At 52.0% G+C, this 16,296-nt stretch overlaps 1 protein-coding gene across 11 annotated transcripts in view; it reads right to left on the bottom strand.

The window, feature by feature from the left end:
• Nucleotides 1-13,694, bottom strand: part of AKNA (AT-hook transcription factor) — a 54,667-nt gene extending 40,973 nt beyond the window's left edge. For 2 of the 11 annotated variants that reach the window (XM_077143907.1, XM_077143958.1), the window contains exon 1: nt 4,424-6,423. The gene's annotated coding sequence lies outside the window, so the exon portion shown is untranslated. Of the gene's footprint in view, nt 1-4,423; nt 6,429-9,905; nt 10,097-10,337; nt 12,124-12,780; nt 13,099-13,128; nt 13,352-13,431 lie in introns of those variants that run through there. The other 9 variants (XM_077143924.1, XM_077143912.1, XM_077143932.1 and 6 more) reach the window with 9 other exon arrangements.
• Between the last annotated feature and the right edge of the window lie 2,602 nt (nt 13,695-16,296).

Raw genomic sequence — 16,296 nt, 5'->3', positions numbered from 1 at the left:
GATTTTTTTTACAAGAGCATCCCTTCCGCCCTGGGGTGGGGGGAGTGCACGTTTGATGGATATGGATGTGTAAATTAAAGTAATAATAATAAGAACAAAGTCATTAAGAAATTAAAAAAAAAAAAAGGACTCCAGGCTCAGCATGTGCAAAGCCCCGGAGGAGGGGAGGGAGGGAGTGGCCAGCTGCTTTCCTGGGCTGGCGCGGCCCCACCATGGCTGTGGTAGGGAGTAGGGCTGGGTACTGTGGACGGCAGAGGGAACGGGAACAGAAGAGGGGATGGGCCCAACCAAGGAGGGTCTCTCAGGAGGGTGAGATGCTCCCAGGTCAGAGCTGCAGCTTATAAGTTTCTCTCTGGCTGCTCTGGTGGAATGAACCAGAGCAGGAGAGAATGGCTACAGGGGGACCCATGAGGAGGTATGGCTAGGAGATTCTACCCCCTTTCCCTGCCTTCCTTCTTTCCTCTTCACCCTCCCTTCCACCTTTCTTCCCTTTCATCTTTGCCCTTCTCCTTTCAGCCCTCCAGCTCTGGCCGGTATTCCCTAAGGGCCTCCTCTAAGGCTAAGCACCCAGCCAGGCCCTGGAAACACAAAGACAGACCAGTTATGTGCAGCCCCACCCAAGGGGATCGCAGGGAGGTTTCAAAGAATCACAGAAAGTGAGTGCGGCCCCTGTGTTGTCATCCCCGTGAGCATTTGGATCCGAGTCAGAAGCCTCGGCTTGAATGGCTGAAATAAGTCAGCAGGCAATTATTTCTGGACAGAAAGTTCGCTGGGGAATGGAGCAGCCCGTGAAAGGCTGGCTTCTCAAGGGCTGGGGTAGGGACAGGGAAGAACATTCTTCCTGTCTGCTCTCTGGATGGGGCTCAGTGGTCTCTACCATCTCCCCACCCCCCACCCAGTTTTCCTGTTTGCCTCCCCAAATGCAGAGCCTCCAGATCACCCTGCACCTCCCTCCCCCACTGTGTGTGGTGCCCACTCTGTGCCAGCCTGGGCTAGAAGCTTTACTTTATTAGCCCTCAACCCTCCTTCACACTGAACTTGCAAGGTTGGCCACAGGAAAATATTGTTCAGATGCAGAAACTGAAGGTCAGCTAGTATAATAACTCGGCCAAGATCACCCAGCTGGTAAGGGATAGAGTGAGATTTGGAACTATCAATTTTGGCCTGGTGGCCTCCCAATTTTTTTAATCACAATGCATCTGTAAAAATGCATTGGCTGCCTGCCCCATCACAGTATATGTATACTCCTTATACCTTTATATTCATGTATTTCCACTCTAATATATTACGTGAATGAGAAAAATTGCATCCAAAAATAAATGTTAAAAGGATGCAACAGAAAATGAATATTTTAAGTAGAAGTTCTAATAATTGTTCCCCATACCCTTTGGAGGACCTGTACCAGTCTTTGAAATCCCTGCCAGTGGTTCTTCAGGGTCAGTGCACTTAAGAATCCTTCAAGAATACAGATTCCCAGGTCTACCTGCACAGTCAGACACACTGGCCCTGAGTTAGGGCCCAGGAATCTGAATTTTAAACCAGGACTCCAAGCAACTCCCTGTCTTTGAAGTTCACTGCACCTCACCTTCCTGTAACTCTGCTGGCAGGTGTAGGATGTGCTGAGGCTGAGCCGTTGCTTTTCTATTTCTGAAACCTCTGCTGCGGAAGGGGGCGGTGAAGGCCTGCGGTTTTCTAACTTTTCTAAGGCTTTTTTGAAAAGCCCTGCCATGGAGCTGCCTGCCCAATCACAGTGGCCTCTGGGTGCACAAAGAGGAACATCCTGTCTCCTGGTATGACTCAGTCTTCACAGAAATCTCACTGTGACCAGGAGTAGCCTCACGTCAGAGGCAGCTGTGGTCACTGGTGGAGTTTTGCAAATGCTCCCCAGGCCCCTAAACCTGTGAGACCTTCCTGAGCAAGGCCTCTGTCTTCCATGCAAGCCACAGCCCACAGTACTGCAGAGCCCTGACTAGTGTGGCGTGCATGCATGCACTCAGTCAATCAGAAAGTCAGTCAACAAACACGCATTAGTGCCAACCACATGGCAACTCCGGGCTAGGATGAGAGGATGAACTCAAGCAGCTGGAGTGAAAAAGCAGCAGACTGGGCATCAGGAGGCCTGGCCTCCACTACTCACTGTGAAATACTGGGCTCTCCCCTCACTTCTCGGACTTTTAATTTGTTGCACTGCAAAATAGGGAGAGCCACCACCTATTCTTGCCTCCACAAGGGGACATCACCCGGAGAAGGTGTGTTGGAAGCCAGGGGACTGGCTAAACGATTCGAGGTTCCTAGTGGCTCCCGGGAGCAACAGAACAGCCGCCCTCTGCTTCTCTGTGGTTACTTTCCAAAATAAGGTATGGACTCTTTTAAGGACCTGGTTGGATACACAGTAACTTCAAAAAAGCAGCAGTCCCTTAAGATGTGCAGATTTTTTAACCAACTCGAATTTAAATGAGTGGAAATGTATAGAGGGGAGTGCTATTATGAGTATAATGAACTGTGCTGAGTTGAGTGTGAATGTGGTTGATAGGGGAAGGTAAGAGTCACGTACAGCACCGAGAGGAAAATGGGAGGTTAAAACACGGGCTGGTATAACTCAGTAAATCTTGTGGCTGACGATGGCTGACATTAACAGTTCAAATATAAAAAATTTCTTCCATGAACTAGAACAAATGAAAGGAACTATTATAAGGAGTTAATAGAGCAGTATAAGGGAGAAAAAATGTAACTACTGCAAACTATGGAGTCTAATTAACAGTAATATCTTAATATTTTTTCATCAACAGTAACAAATGTACCACACCAATGCCAGGGATCAATGATGGGGGCGGTTAAGAGGGATGGGCTGTTTTGGGTATTCTTGGAATTTTTTTCTTCCTTTTTTTTCCTGGAGTGATGACATTGTTCTAAAATTGATCTTGGTGAGGAATACACAACTGTGTGATAATACTGTGAGCCATGGATGGTATACTTTGGATGGACTGAATGGTGTGTGAAGACAGCCCAATAAAATTGCATTTAAAAATAAAGGCTTTTACTTCCTACTGTGTGTCAGGCACTATGGGAAGAACAGACATGAGTGAAAGCGTCTCAGAATTTCAAGTAGGGGGCAGGGTACCAGCACAGACAGGTCAGTGAAGTGGGAAACACTGTCCCAGGAGTAGAGGTGAAGAGGAAGGGCACCCCAGCCTGGGAGAGTGCAGGCAAAGGTATAGGGGTCTGAGCAAGTGATGAGAACCTGCGGGAAGAGTCGGGAGTGGGAAGTCCTTGTGGGCCGGACAAAGGCAGGGCTGCCCTTCACAGGGTGGCAGGACTACTCCTGAGGTGGGCTGCATCGATGGAGACCCCAGGCTTGTGGCCTGGGGTCAGCGCTTTAGCATGAAGTCCCCCCATTCTGTGGTCGCTCCCTCCAATTCTGGGCGAGCTGGGCTCCTCTCCCAGAGTCCACCCTCATCGGGCCTCTGTCCCCTCAGCTGTACCCAAACACAGGCACAACCACTCAGAATCGCCTGAACTCGCAGCTTCTCTGCCAACAGCAGCTGCACAGCCCACCTCGGCGCCCCTGTGATTTTCTGAAGCCCCTTCCCATCTAGTCAGGGCTGCCTGCCCCCCACCCCCCACCCCAAGCTCCCACCCCCATCCCTGCCACCTCCCAGAGGAGGAAGCTGGGGTGCACAGGGGCGGCGGGCTTTCACAAGACCTCGCAGCCAGGAAGGTCTGCGACTCTGAAACCAAGGCTGCCAGAGCAGTCCTAGGCAGGACGGAGGGGGAGGAAGATGGCCCTCTCCCCATACCGAGTAGCTATCTGGGCCCCTCCGAAAAGGCTGGGCTTGGGGCTCAGGGTCCTGAACTCAGCTCCCTCCCTGGCCAGCTGGCAGGGCACAGACCTGCGTGCTCAAGGGTTTCCCGCCAGCCCTGGGGAAACCGCTCCATAAGCACCGACTCACCCCCTCCCTGCGCCCTCAGCTCCCTCTCGAGCAGCAGAGGCTGAGGGGACTGGGGAAGGGGCCCTGGGTCCTTGAGACTCTGGTCCCCCCTACCCGGGTCTCTCAGCCTTTAGAATGTCCCCGACTCCTCTCCTGGCCTCCCTGCCACCCCTTTGGGCCTGCTCCCCAGCCCTGTATCATCTCCGAGGCGCCTGAGCAGCCCATGGGACTAACTCCCCCTACGCAGATGGGAGAAAGCGAACAACGTTTCTCCACATTCAGGCAGAGAGCAGACCACAGCTGGGAAATCCCCCCCAAAAATCCACCCTTGCCCCAGGGGCCAGGCTCCCCTAAACGGGAGGGAAGCTGTACAGCTGCCTGCGCGGCTTCGACTTCCTGGCTGGGCTGTCCCACGGCCTCGGACTGTCCCAGAGAGTCTGTGACTGGCCAGTCCAGAGAGAAGGCGGCCTCCCCTGCCCCCTCCGCTCCCTTACCTCTCTCAGGCTCCACCACTGTCCTGCTGGCTCAAGGGACCCGCGTGGGAGGTCTTTGTTCCAAACCGAGGGAGCCCCCTGCCTCCATCGTGCCCTGGCCCACCGCCAGGCTGCTCTGCCAGCCCAAGCCGCCGCTCACAGACAAGCATCGCTCCCCACTTCTCCCGCCCCTGCTTCTCAGCCACAGGCAGGAAGCGCTCAGCCCGATTTCCTACAAGTGTTTGTCAGAAGGAGGGGGTTTGCCGTGCAGAGCTTAACCCCTTGCAGGCCCTCTGCGGGTCTTTGCTGCCCATAAAAGGACTCACAGAAACTTTCAAAGCCAGGATTTGGGACTACCTCCACCAAAGCCCTAGAGGTACAGACCAGAAGACCAAAGCCCAGAGAAGTCAGAGGCTTGACCCAGGTCACACAGCATGCTAAGCCTGGAAGGAGCCCTCATCCCTTACACAGCCCCTACACTGCAGGCAGTCTTCAACCTCAGCCAAGGCTCCTTCTCTCACTGAGCCTTAGTGCCCACCTCTACAATGGGTGCTCAGACGATGCTCGTTGGGCACTCTTCCAGCTCTGACTCTCTGACCCATCTGCCAATGTGCAACTCAACATCTCAGGGAGGTTACAATGATTCCTGCCATTCCACCCACTGTCCCAGCTCAGTTGGCCCTACAGCTGGAGTGGGATTTTCCAGGCTCCATGCGGGTGGGGAATTGGCTGATCAGGGGAGTTTCCCCTGTTTTAAGTATCCTCCCTGAGCTCATCAAAGGACAAAACGCAGATTTATTCCGATCGGCTAGCGGTCTTTTCTCAAACCTCCTGTTTTATTCATTCATATTTCATACTTCAACAGGTACTCACTGAGTTCTGACTGTGAGCCAGGCTCTTTTCAAGGTGCTGGGAACACGGCCGTGCACAAGACAGGCAAAAAACCGCTGCCCTGCTCTATAATTCCAGGGGGTGAGGTGGGAACAAATAGAGCATGGTGAGATGGAGCAGGCCCCAGGCTGCTTTGGTGAAATCCTGATGCCCAGGACTCACCCCAAACCAAGAGAATCAGTCCCTGGGTACCAGGGATTTTTTAAAGCTCCCCAGAAGACAGGACATGTGGTCCTGGTAGAGAACCCCTGGGACAGAGTCACAGGTAGGGAAGGAGGGTGACAGATGGTCAGGGAAGGACTCCTTGAGGAGTGACATTCAATCCAGAGACAGGAAGGAAGAAGGGGGCAAGAGTAAGCTACAAGAGGGGATGGGGACAGAGGACTGTGGAAGGGTGAGTGGAAAGGCCCAAGATGGGAACCAGCTGGGTGGCCAGATTTGAGAACCACCAGTGCAGGAGGGAGAACGTGAACCTTGGCATTGACATGAGCGTAGGTTCAAATCCCAGCTCCACCTCTTGACAGCTCTGTGACTTCAAGACTTCACTTCTCTAAGCCCAGTTTCTTCATGCAGAAAATAGGAATAAATCAAGTAGACACCCACTAGACTGCTGCTGAGGTAATGAAATTACTGAGGTAATGAAACAGGAAATGCAGGGCGTGGACCTGGAACACGGCAACTATTCACTGAGCTATGATAGTGTCATCGCCATCACCATCATCACTTCTGGATGAGTCTCTGCTCTCTTCCAAGGACGAGGTTTCATTACCTTTCCTAGGGCCCGGCACACTGTTTCTAGCTGATGAATGTGTGAATGAATGAATGAATGAATGAATGGACTTTCCCAAGGCTAACTTATGAATCAGGTGCCCTCATCCCAGGATCACCCTGCAGCTCACCTCTACCCCTCCCTGCCTTTTACCCACATCTGGGTGGCAGGAGTCTACCCCCAGCTCCAAGCCAAAGGTGGAGCCGAGCCAAACCCTGATGCAGCCCTTCCCTGCCAGCTCTGGTGACCATGTAGGCATTGTGTGAGGGGCGGGCTTCCCTGACACCCTGTCACTCACTCAGCCTCCCTCCCCCGTCATTAACTCAGCAGCTCTGCCATCAACGCCAGGTGGCGGCCGCTGGCGGCCAGCCACGCCCCGTGGCCCCTGGCTAACCCCAAGCCCATCTTGAGGGGCAGCCGCTAACACCAAGGAAAACTCTTGGGAGTTAACTCTGTCCTACCTTTTCTCCCCACCCCCGCACCCCCACCTCCCTGCTTGGGCTCACACTGCATCCTCTCCTGGAACACCGTTTTCACAAAATTCTACTTAACCAAAGCCACATGCCTATTATGAAGCCACTGAGCTCATTCATTATATTGCCACCCTCCAAGCCTGCCCCTCCCCAGTTTGGGCCCCTCTTTCACCCAGGTGCCCAAGCCAGAATCAGCCATCCTCCTGAGCACCTTCCTCTCCCTAAACCAGTCCACTGGCTGATTTCATTCCCTAACTCTCACCAGGCTCTGTCCACATCCCTGTACCCCAAGGCCAACCTCCTGGCCCAGGCCACCGCATCTCCAACACCGCCTCCTGCCGCAGCCGCACCCCTGCAAAGCTCTCCGGTCCCTCCAGCCCATTCCTCGCTCTTAGAAAGAAGATGAAACTCCACCTCCCTCCACCCTCGCCCCAGATGCAGGGGCCTCCTCACAGCTCCTCAGACAGAGGCCCCTGCTGCCTGCACGGCCCACCACACACAACTCTTCTCCCTGATAACTTCCAGGCTACCTGCAGAGCTCAGCTTGGGCACGCCCTCCTCGGGGACTCCCCTCATTTGGAATTTACATTTCGTGTGTGATTACTTGACTCACTTCTGTGTCCCAGACTCAACTGTGAGTCCTGCAAGCCGCTCCCCATCCTATCCCCAGGGCCCAGCACAGGCCTGGACACACAGTAGCAGTTTAGGAAACAGGTGCTGCGTCATCTGTAGATCTAGCCAGGTGCCCAGAGGCCCAAAGAGCCCAAGCAACTTGCCAAAGGTCACAGAGCTGATGAACGTGGGCGGGGGTGGGGGGTGGGAGGGGGTGGAGGGGTGCGGTGCAGGTAAGGGGATGGGAGAGGGTAGAGACTCAAACACAAAGACCAGGCTCTTAAAGACCAAGTTCGGTGCTGGGGCCAGAAAACAACTGATACCTATGTGGGACAACAGGAGGGAGCTTATTAATACCACCTGCAATTCCCTAAGCTGTTCTGATCTCATTAACAAGGCACAGAGCCTTGTCTCTGCAGCTCTGCATGCATAATAATGGCCTTGGGGAGTGCTCAGGGCAGCAGTATTCTCCATTATAGAGGTGAGGAAACTGAGGCCCAGGGACATGAAGGGACTAGCTCCTGGCCACCCAGCACAAAAACCCTTTGACGCCCACTGCCAAGGCTGGAGGACTTTCACTGGTCACATGCCCACAGGGCTGCATCTGCACAAACAGCCAGGTCTCCCCAGGGGAGCCCAGCAAGCCTTCCACCATTTGCTCCCTCCAGCCCTCACAATGCTCTAACACCACAGTGGCCTTTTCTCACCCACTCCCCCACTGCCCACCCTCTCAGCCCTCCCCTCCCTCGGCAACCATTCTAGAGCTCCTGCTAAGCATCCAACCTGTTAATGAGACAGGAAGCCAGAAACTGAGATTCTTTCCTTCTGGCACAGCCCATGACCCAGCACTGGGAGGGGCATCACTGGATGACATGATGAGCCCTCCACACTGGGACCCTCACACAAGGGACCCCTGGACTCCTCAGCCATCCTGGGGGAAACCAGGGGCTGGCAACTTCCGGAATCCTGGAGATATCCCACCTTCTGCTCCTCCCTGGGCTCCTGCCTCTCTCTTCCCTGGGAAAGGAAAGAAATGAACACCCCTCCCCCTGCCAGATCCCTCACTTCTTCCCACTCAGGTTGTTAAAATCCTCAAGGAGTCTAGGGTGAGAAAAAATGGGCAAGGATTTCTAGAGCGGAAGGCTAGCCTGGGCAGCTGGTGTCTTGCTTTTCACTTGGACAAGTGCTTTCTCCAATTTGTGCCTTGGGACTTGGGGCTTGACAAAATTATCTCTGGGGGCTCTTCTAGCACTAAACTTCCCAGGTTCTTTCACGTGATGCTGAAATGCTATGCAGCAATGCACAGGGGTTAAGGGTGCATGGACTTTGTGGGCAGTCAGAGAATTCCAAGTTTTTCTTTGGAAACTGTGTGCCCTCTGGCAAATCACTTAACCTCTCTGAATCCCAGATTCCTTATATGTTGAACAGCATAATAGTCTTAATTTTACAGGATCCATGAGGTGATCAATGAGACCAGGTGTAGATAACTGCTCGGGGATAAATGGCTTTGGCCTTGTTGTAAATGTCCATATTGCCTGTTCCTGCAGAACTGAGTTTAATTTTCCCGACACTGGAGATTCCCTAATGTCAGCCACAGCTCTAGCTCTGCATCCTAGACAAAAAAAAAGGGAGGGCCAGCTCTTTCAAATAGAGGGAAATGCTGCTGTCTCCCTTTGATCCCTTTCCCTGAGTTCCCAAACTAGATCCTAGGGCCACTGGCCCAGCTGGAAATGCTGTCCCCACAGAGAAGAGTTAAGGAGGAGAGGAAACAGGGCTTTTGAGGAGTGCGTGGTCCTACTGAGAAAAACACATGCTCGCACTCACGCACACTCAAATTAATGCTCAATGAAGAGTCAAACAAAAAAAATATGCTTGTGCCAGGAATGCACTGGTAATTGTAAACTTTTATTGAGTTTCTGTGAGGAGTCTAGCTCCTGTAGAGGCCATTTAATCCTCACATCAATCCAAGGAGGTAGGAATTATCATTCCCCTTTTACAAAGGAGGAAGCTGTGTTTGAACCAAGCTGATTCCAGAGGGTAGAATCTTAATCACATTTCATTTGATCCCTGTAGTAGGTGAAAGGGTGGAAAAAACCTCAGCGTCCAATAATAGGGGATCATTGAAATAAATATTTCTATCCAAAGCGATATTATACAGCTATTAAAAGTCGTACTGTAGAAGAGTATGGAATGGTATAAAAACTGTGGAGTGGGCGGGCCGCGGTGGCTCAGCGGGCAAAGTGCTTGCCTGCTATGCCGGAGGACCTCGGTTCGATTCCCGGCCCCACCCCATGTAACAAAAACGGAGAAACAGAATACAATAAAACAAGAAAATGTTTAAAAATGTTTCCCTTTCCTCCTTCCTTCCTTCCTTCTATCCTTCCTTCCTTCTCTCTGTCTTTCCTTTAAAAAAAAAAAAAAAAAACTGTGGAGTTAAGTGAACAAGCCCATTATAAAATAATATATAAAATATATATCTAGTTTGAGCCCATTAAAGAAAAAATAAACAGTAAAATATGGAAGAAGGGAAGGAGAGAAGGGAGCAAGGGAAGAATTGAGGGAAGAAGGGAGAGAGAAAGAGATAGAGACTGAGAAATATGCACGCCAAATGTATGCAATAATTATCATTGGGTGGTGGAATTACAGGCAATTTTACCTTCTTTTGCCTTATGTGTTTTTTTTTAAATAACAGTTGGTTTTATAATAAGAGATAAATGAACATTTACTATTGTGAAGGAAATAAAAAACAAAATATCACCTCACATCTGTGTGATGCTCCATTCCAATCAGACCTGGGGCACATCCCTCCTTAGTTTCTCACTATGAAAACTGGGAGGAGTTGCTGGTATCTTTGAGACCCACTGCAGCTCTGACTTTCTGTGACATCCTGTAACTCCCATCACACACCTTCCTCTCTTATTCTCAAACTCTGGATACTATGTTTCTTTTCTGTGTACACAGCCATCATGCAACATGTTGGAACACATGAAAATCACAAAAGAAAGTATGTGATTAGTACCCACCCTTAGCCATTCTTAATATTTGGGAGCAAAGCATGCGTTTTCCAGTTGGATCCTCATAATCAGGCATTTAACAGACAAGGGAAGACCAGAAAGGTTATGCAACTTTCCCAAAGTTGCACAGACCAGGGGAGGCAGAGTTGGGTCTGTGCCCACTAGTAAAGCATTACCTTCAAGATGAATCCCTTGCTTGGGGTTGCTGATTGCAGCCTCCTGGACTCCTTGGCTATGGTTCCAGGACCCCAAAAAGACTGACAGCAAGGCATTCCACTCTGGCTTTGATCCCTGGCCCCTCCCCCGGAACAGGCTCAGCAGGGAGAATGCTGGCAAGAGCCTAGGGGCTGGGCTGGCCTGTCTCCAGGAGAATCTGGTGCAGAAGCAGCTCTGGGAACAGGGCTGGGGGGAGTCTCACTGGACAACAGAGCTGGAGTTAGGCTGACACTTGGCAAGAGAGACCAGAGCCAAGACAGGGCTATAGGGACAGAGAAGGGACCAAGGAGTTAAAATGTGACCTTTGGGAAAAGTCAAGACCTGAGTTCAAACTTCGGCAGATCTGACCTGATATACATTTCCAAACCTCTCTGATGTCGACATTTCCAAACCTCTCTGATGTTGTCCTCCATAGACTGAAGATAAAATTTTCCTCAGAGGTGCGTGTGTAAAGTAACAGGGTGATGTGTTCACATGGTTTAGTACACAGAAAGCTCTTGGCAAATGGAGGGTGGGGAAGGATTGCTGCTGTTAGCCTCCTCCATATTCTCCTGAGCAATCGCAGCAGATTCTTCCTAGTTGTCCCACTCTGACTCACCCTCCAATCCCTTCAGCATCTGCTGCTGGATAAATCTTAGAGCATCAGGTAATTCCCCTGCTTAAAACCATCGATGGTTCCCACCACTTTGAGGTTGAAGGACAGATATTTAGCCTAGAATCCAGGCTCAGAGTAACCTGTTCCCAAATCAGAGTTGTATTGCACAACTCACAGCATAGACTATGAGCCTCATCTCATAAAAGTTTCCTTCCCAAATCCACACTCAAGCCAGAAGTGAACAGGGAAGCTGCAGTGGGGTGCAGGTCCCCTGGCCTGGCTCCCATGGGTTCACTGCACCACCAGAAGTCCCCTGACTCCCATGCCGAAGCAAGGTCAGTCTTTCATTCCCGACATCCTTCACATACAGCTCTCTTAAAAGAAAAAAAGATCCCTGATTTGTGGCCTTTACCTATTTCCATGGTGTAAATACTCTTACTCTGGCCAATCTCAGGACACCAACATATTGTTGCAGAATACAACACTGGGAAGAGAAGTGCACAATCAGCTCTCTCAAGCAGACACCCACACACTCTCAAGGTAAGGACCAGCTAACCCCTATAAACAGTTTTGTGATCTCAGTGAGTGCCTTAACCTCTCTGAGCCTCAGGCTTCTCTTCGGTAAAATGGGAACCACAATAGCACTCACGTCATGGTAATGCTGTGAAAACTGATATAACTGGGATGATAAGCAATTACATACTGACACCTACTAGGTGCACTGCCAATGAGAGTGAAAATAGTGATGAAAAAATAAGAGCTCTTGCCTTCCCAGATTTCACTCCATGCAGTAAAGCCCTTGGCACAACAGCCGGAATAGAATAATTCATTTAATAAACATCAGCTGTTGTTATCAATGCTATTATTGTTGTTATTCTTCTCCTTCTCCAGGCCTGTTTCCTCATCTGCCAACTTAGAATGCGGGCTGAGCAAAAAGCTTTCTATAATACCTTAAGCCTTAACGTGGTGCTGAAGAGGGCATTATCACTCCCATTTTACAGACAGGAAAACTGAAGCTCTGGGAACTGTAGCCAAAGTAGGGACTCAAACCTGGGTCTTCTAACTGCAAGTTTCTAGCTCATTCCCATCGCTCAGAATGAAAGAAAGATAAAAAGGGCCTGGCATTCAATTGATGGTGGGAATGTTTTACAAGTACTCTTCCTCTCCCCTCTCCGGGGGTGGGGGGGTGGGGCTGGGGGGGGTAAATGGGGATGACCAGGCATGCAACAGTTTCCAAAGTACTCTCTCAGCATGACAGCCCACAGTACAAGGCCATTCCCACTCTCTCTGGAAACCCCAATTTGGTCCTTCCTGCAGTCTGTGGGTTCGTGGGAGCTGATGAAATCCCCTTGCAAGAAATAGTTTCAATCATTTCACTTTTTCAAATAAAACCCAGCTGTATTTTGCAAAGCAAAGGCCACAAGCGGGTACTTTCTCCCTCCTGAAGAATCAGAGGCCCTCCCTGGAGACAAACCCCAAATAGGAAGTCCCAGAAACACCATGGGTTCCATCTCCCTGAGTAAGGAAGCCAGATTTAGGTCCCTCTGACCAACGGACAGCTATTCCATTTTCCTGACAAAACCAAACCAACAGCCAAAAAACAGCATTCACCATCCCCAGAGGAGGTACCTGGAAAATTATCTTGGGAAGTCCCTGCACGTATCTAACCTCAATCCTTCATGCTTCAGTCTCAGCCTATTTCTTCTTGTTCAGTCCTACAGGACAGGAATAATGTGGCTTTTCACTGCAACCTGTCTCAGGTTCTCTTCTCAGATCCAAATAGTTCAGATTTGTTATCAGCAACTTACCTTTCCAATTTTCTCATTCAGAAGCAGAGAGTTTTTAAACACAGGAAATGATGAAAAACCCAGAAAAGGAGACGAGAAGAGTCACGTCCAAGATCGTACAGCAAGCAGGCTCGGGCTCTGCCCCGCTAGTCCCATCACCCAAGGGAGCGGCCGGCTCCACTCCTGCCCTGCTGTGGCGGCCTTGGGTAAGCCGCGCCCCCTCCCTCTCAGATTCTCCCCATCTCTGCTCCGAGAGGGAACTATACTTATTTCCACAACCCGTTCCAGTTCCAACCATTGGAGAGACTCCCCACCCCCACGATGGCCCTTGCTCTACCCCACCGCCCTAGCAAAAAGAGGAAAAGAAACCTGCTTCTGGCGTCCGGGGAGGGCGCGCGGCTCCAAGGCTCTAGGCTGCGTGAGACGTTGCTTGGTGAGCGAACCTCACACAAATCTCAAGACAGAGGAGCCCCACCTCCCCAGTAACCACAGCAACCCGGGCCACGCCTCCAACCCAAACACTGCCGGAGGCCCTGCCAAAGACCACCCCGGGCTCCCCCGGGATCCCTCCCCTCCCAGCATTCTGCCCCAGCCGGAGAGAGAGAAAAAGCTGACGCCCCCATCCAACGCCCCACTGTACGGAAGCGGAGACTGAGGCCAAGGGGGCGGCACCTGCGCAGCCGACACGGTTACTTGGGCCCCGATCCACAGTCCAGGAGACCCTCCCATTGCCGGCGAGTCGAGCCCTCTCCTTCCTGCGAGTGGGGAGATTCCACGTGGGACAGGTCAAAAGCAACACCGCCGCAATGCAGCGGAGCCACCGGCGCCCTGTTCCCACTCCCCATTGCCCGGACGCAGCAACTGAGACCGCAGTAGGGTCTGGTGCCCGCCCCAGACCCGCCGCGAGACCCTCCCGGAGCCTAGCCGGCCGGCGGCCGCCGCGCGCCTGTTGCTTCCTGGAGTTCAGCGACAAACGAAGGCCTCCAATCCGGGCGCGGGGCGGGGCGGCAGGCTCTTTGCATAAACCCCGAGGCCGGCCTATGACTGGAGGGGAGCGGTCCAGGGGACGTGGCCTCGGGCAGCTCCACCAATCGCAGAGAGGCGGTTGTTTGTGGCCCGCCCCCAGGGGGGTCCGCCGCGGGAGAGCGGATCCCGAGTCTACGAGACTGAAAATTTCCCATCTGTGTTCCACGACCGCGGTCCCCAGTTTGCGGACATTTGTCCAAGGTCGCACAGAACTACAGTGAGGAAGAAGCCACGAGCTTTTCTAGCTCTTACTATACCCAACTCTCTCCTGTGGGGTGGGTAGGTTTCATCGTTACTGTCTCTCGACCCCCACGCCGCCACCGCTAGACCAGCGGTAAACGCGGGCGGGGAGAGAAAGGAGCACTTGCTCACGGTCCGGCTCGGGTGAGCACAGGGCAGGGGTCATCCATAGCCCAGGTTGAACTGACCTAGACTCAAGCCCTGTTCGGCCACTTGCTGCCACTGAACTTCAGGTAAATGGGGTGACTGTGGAGGGTAAATACATTAAGTTAGTGACAGGCCCTTGAGAAATAAATCAATGGCGTCGGTTTAAAGATCACCTCCTCCAACCCAATGGTGGGGCGGCGGGGGTGGTTAATAGGCCCCGAAAAAGGAAGCCAGGGGCCCAGGGGCCCTCACTGGCTGGGTGGCAGCCCCGTTCTCTTTCCAGTTCCCCAGGCTGAAGGTCACTCCCCACATGCATCTCCAGAAGTCCTAGCAGCAACTTCTGTCCACTAAGGGCCTTCTCTGTGCCAGGGGCAAACATTTTAAGCTAATCCTTGCAATAGGCCCCAAGATAGGATAATATTATGATCTCCATTCAAAGATGGGGAAACAGGCTCAGAGAGGTTAAGCGATTTGCCCAAGGTGGCACAGCCAGGAAATGGTAGAGTCCACCGCCAGGTGTTTGACACTGGGGTGTGGACTCCCTGAGCAGTGCCTTGTTCTTTGTCCTGCTTTCTCTGTACACCCCAATGGGAGCTATCCCACCCCTTACCTCATTTTCTCCCAGGCAGAAAGGGCCCCGAATGATTGAGGGCTGACTGGACATGGACAGGTCCAGGCCCCAGGAATCAAAATCTCATTTTCTTCCTGCCTTCCGCTTCATGCAGCTTCTGTCCCTAGAATGTCAAGGGCCCTGAGGTGCATGTACACACTATCATGGAATTGAACTGTGGGGCAGCATGGCTATCCGGCCTGAGAGATGTTTTAAACAGAGATTGAGATTGGAGAGGCTTAAAGTGCCCAGAACCTACCAAAGATTCTCCAGCAAGGGAGGAGCAGACTCTGACTCTCCAGCTACCACCCCTACCCCCAGATCTGGCATCATAAGTGAAAAGCCAGGGTCACAAGAACATGTGGTCTGGGTGGACCTCTGACCCCCACACCCCACACCCGCCTCCTGTATTCAAGGTTGCCTCCGTCTCAGGCATTGGGCCCCTTCAAAAGTAAAGGCCATGTGCTTGTCCCAGGGCTTCATGTTATGGGAAAAGCAGGCTCAGGCCTCTGGCAGCCTTGGGTCCAAACTTGTCCTCTTCCACTTGGTACTGTGTGACTTTGGGCAAGCAACTTGACCGTTCTAAGCCCACTTGCAAAGGAATTTTTTTTTAGGTTGAAAATTCCACAGGGAGGGGTACCCTTACACTCAGCAGACTGCAGCCCCAAAGTCAGACCCAGGAATGCCAGAGCAACAGTTCTAGAAACTCATTCTTATCTTGCTCTTTCAGACTAAAAACTTGGGCCCATGGGTGGCAGATACTGGGACTCTGCCTTCTGGGGGATTGGACCAAGTGGGGAGATGGCTGATTGGAGGCAGGGACCATCAGAACCTACCGGGAGTTCTCAGAGCAGGTCAGTGCCTGGCCGAAAAGTCACCCTGAAAGCCAGAGTTGGGGAAACTATTCCACTTTAAAAGGATGCACAGGGACTTGGGGATTGGAAGGTGTGGCCTTCACAACATCAAAGGACCACTTTATTTACCATCATTGTCATGACAACTGCAGTGACATCCCTAGCGCTGACTCTGCACCTGATGCTTTAGCCCATCTACATCATCTCCACCCACCAGCCTCCTTTCCTGTCCCTCATGTTTTGCTTTTGACATCCTGCACCGTGGCTCTTACTTGGAGGAATTGCCCTTGGAACAGCTTTGTCTACCCAGGTAGAGAGTGGCAGTGATTGGGTATTTATGGCCCCTCCAGTCCCAGGCCTTGTCCAAAGACTGACAGGTGTGGAGGTGTGAAAGCCCAGCCCCCTCGCCTAGAGTGGAGATGGAGACCACTCTGGGTCCAGCTTACACTCCAAGCCTCCTCCATGGGATCAGGCTGAAGCTGCCCTCTCTGGAACTTTGCCTGAAATCCCACCATTATGGGGCCTCCTCCCCTTCCCTGTCCTGCTTCCCCCTCCCTCACTGGCCTCCCCTGGAAGTTCTTCCTTAACAAGTCACTTGCATCCACATCCTCACTTCAGTGTCAGCTTCTGGGGAACCAGCCTCAGATAGACCACTTCTGT

The sequence above is a fragment of the Tamandua tetradactyla genome, chromosome 2 (genome assembly GCF_023851605.1).
Source record: "Tamandua tetradactyla isolate mTamTet1 chromosome 2, mTamTet1.pri, whole genome shotgun sequence".
Classification (NCBI taxonomy): Eukaryota; Metazoa; Chordata; class Mammalia; order Pilosa; family Myrmecophagidae; genus Tamandua; species Tamandua tetradactyla.
The sequence above is the reverse complement of the archived record's forward strand: the minus strand, read 5'-3'. Positions and strand labels throughout refer to the sequence as shown.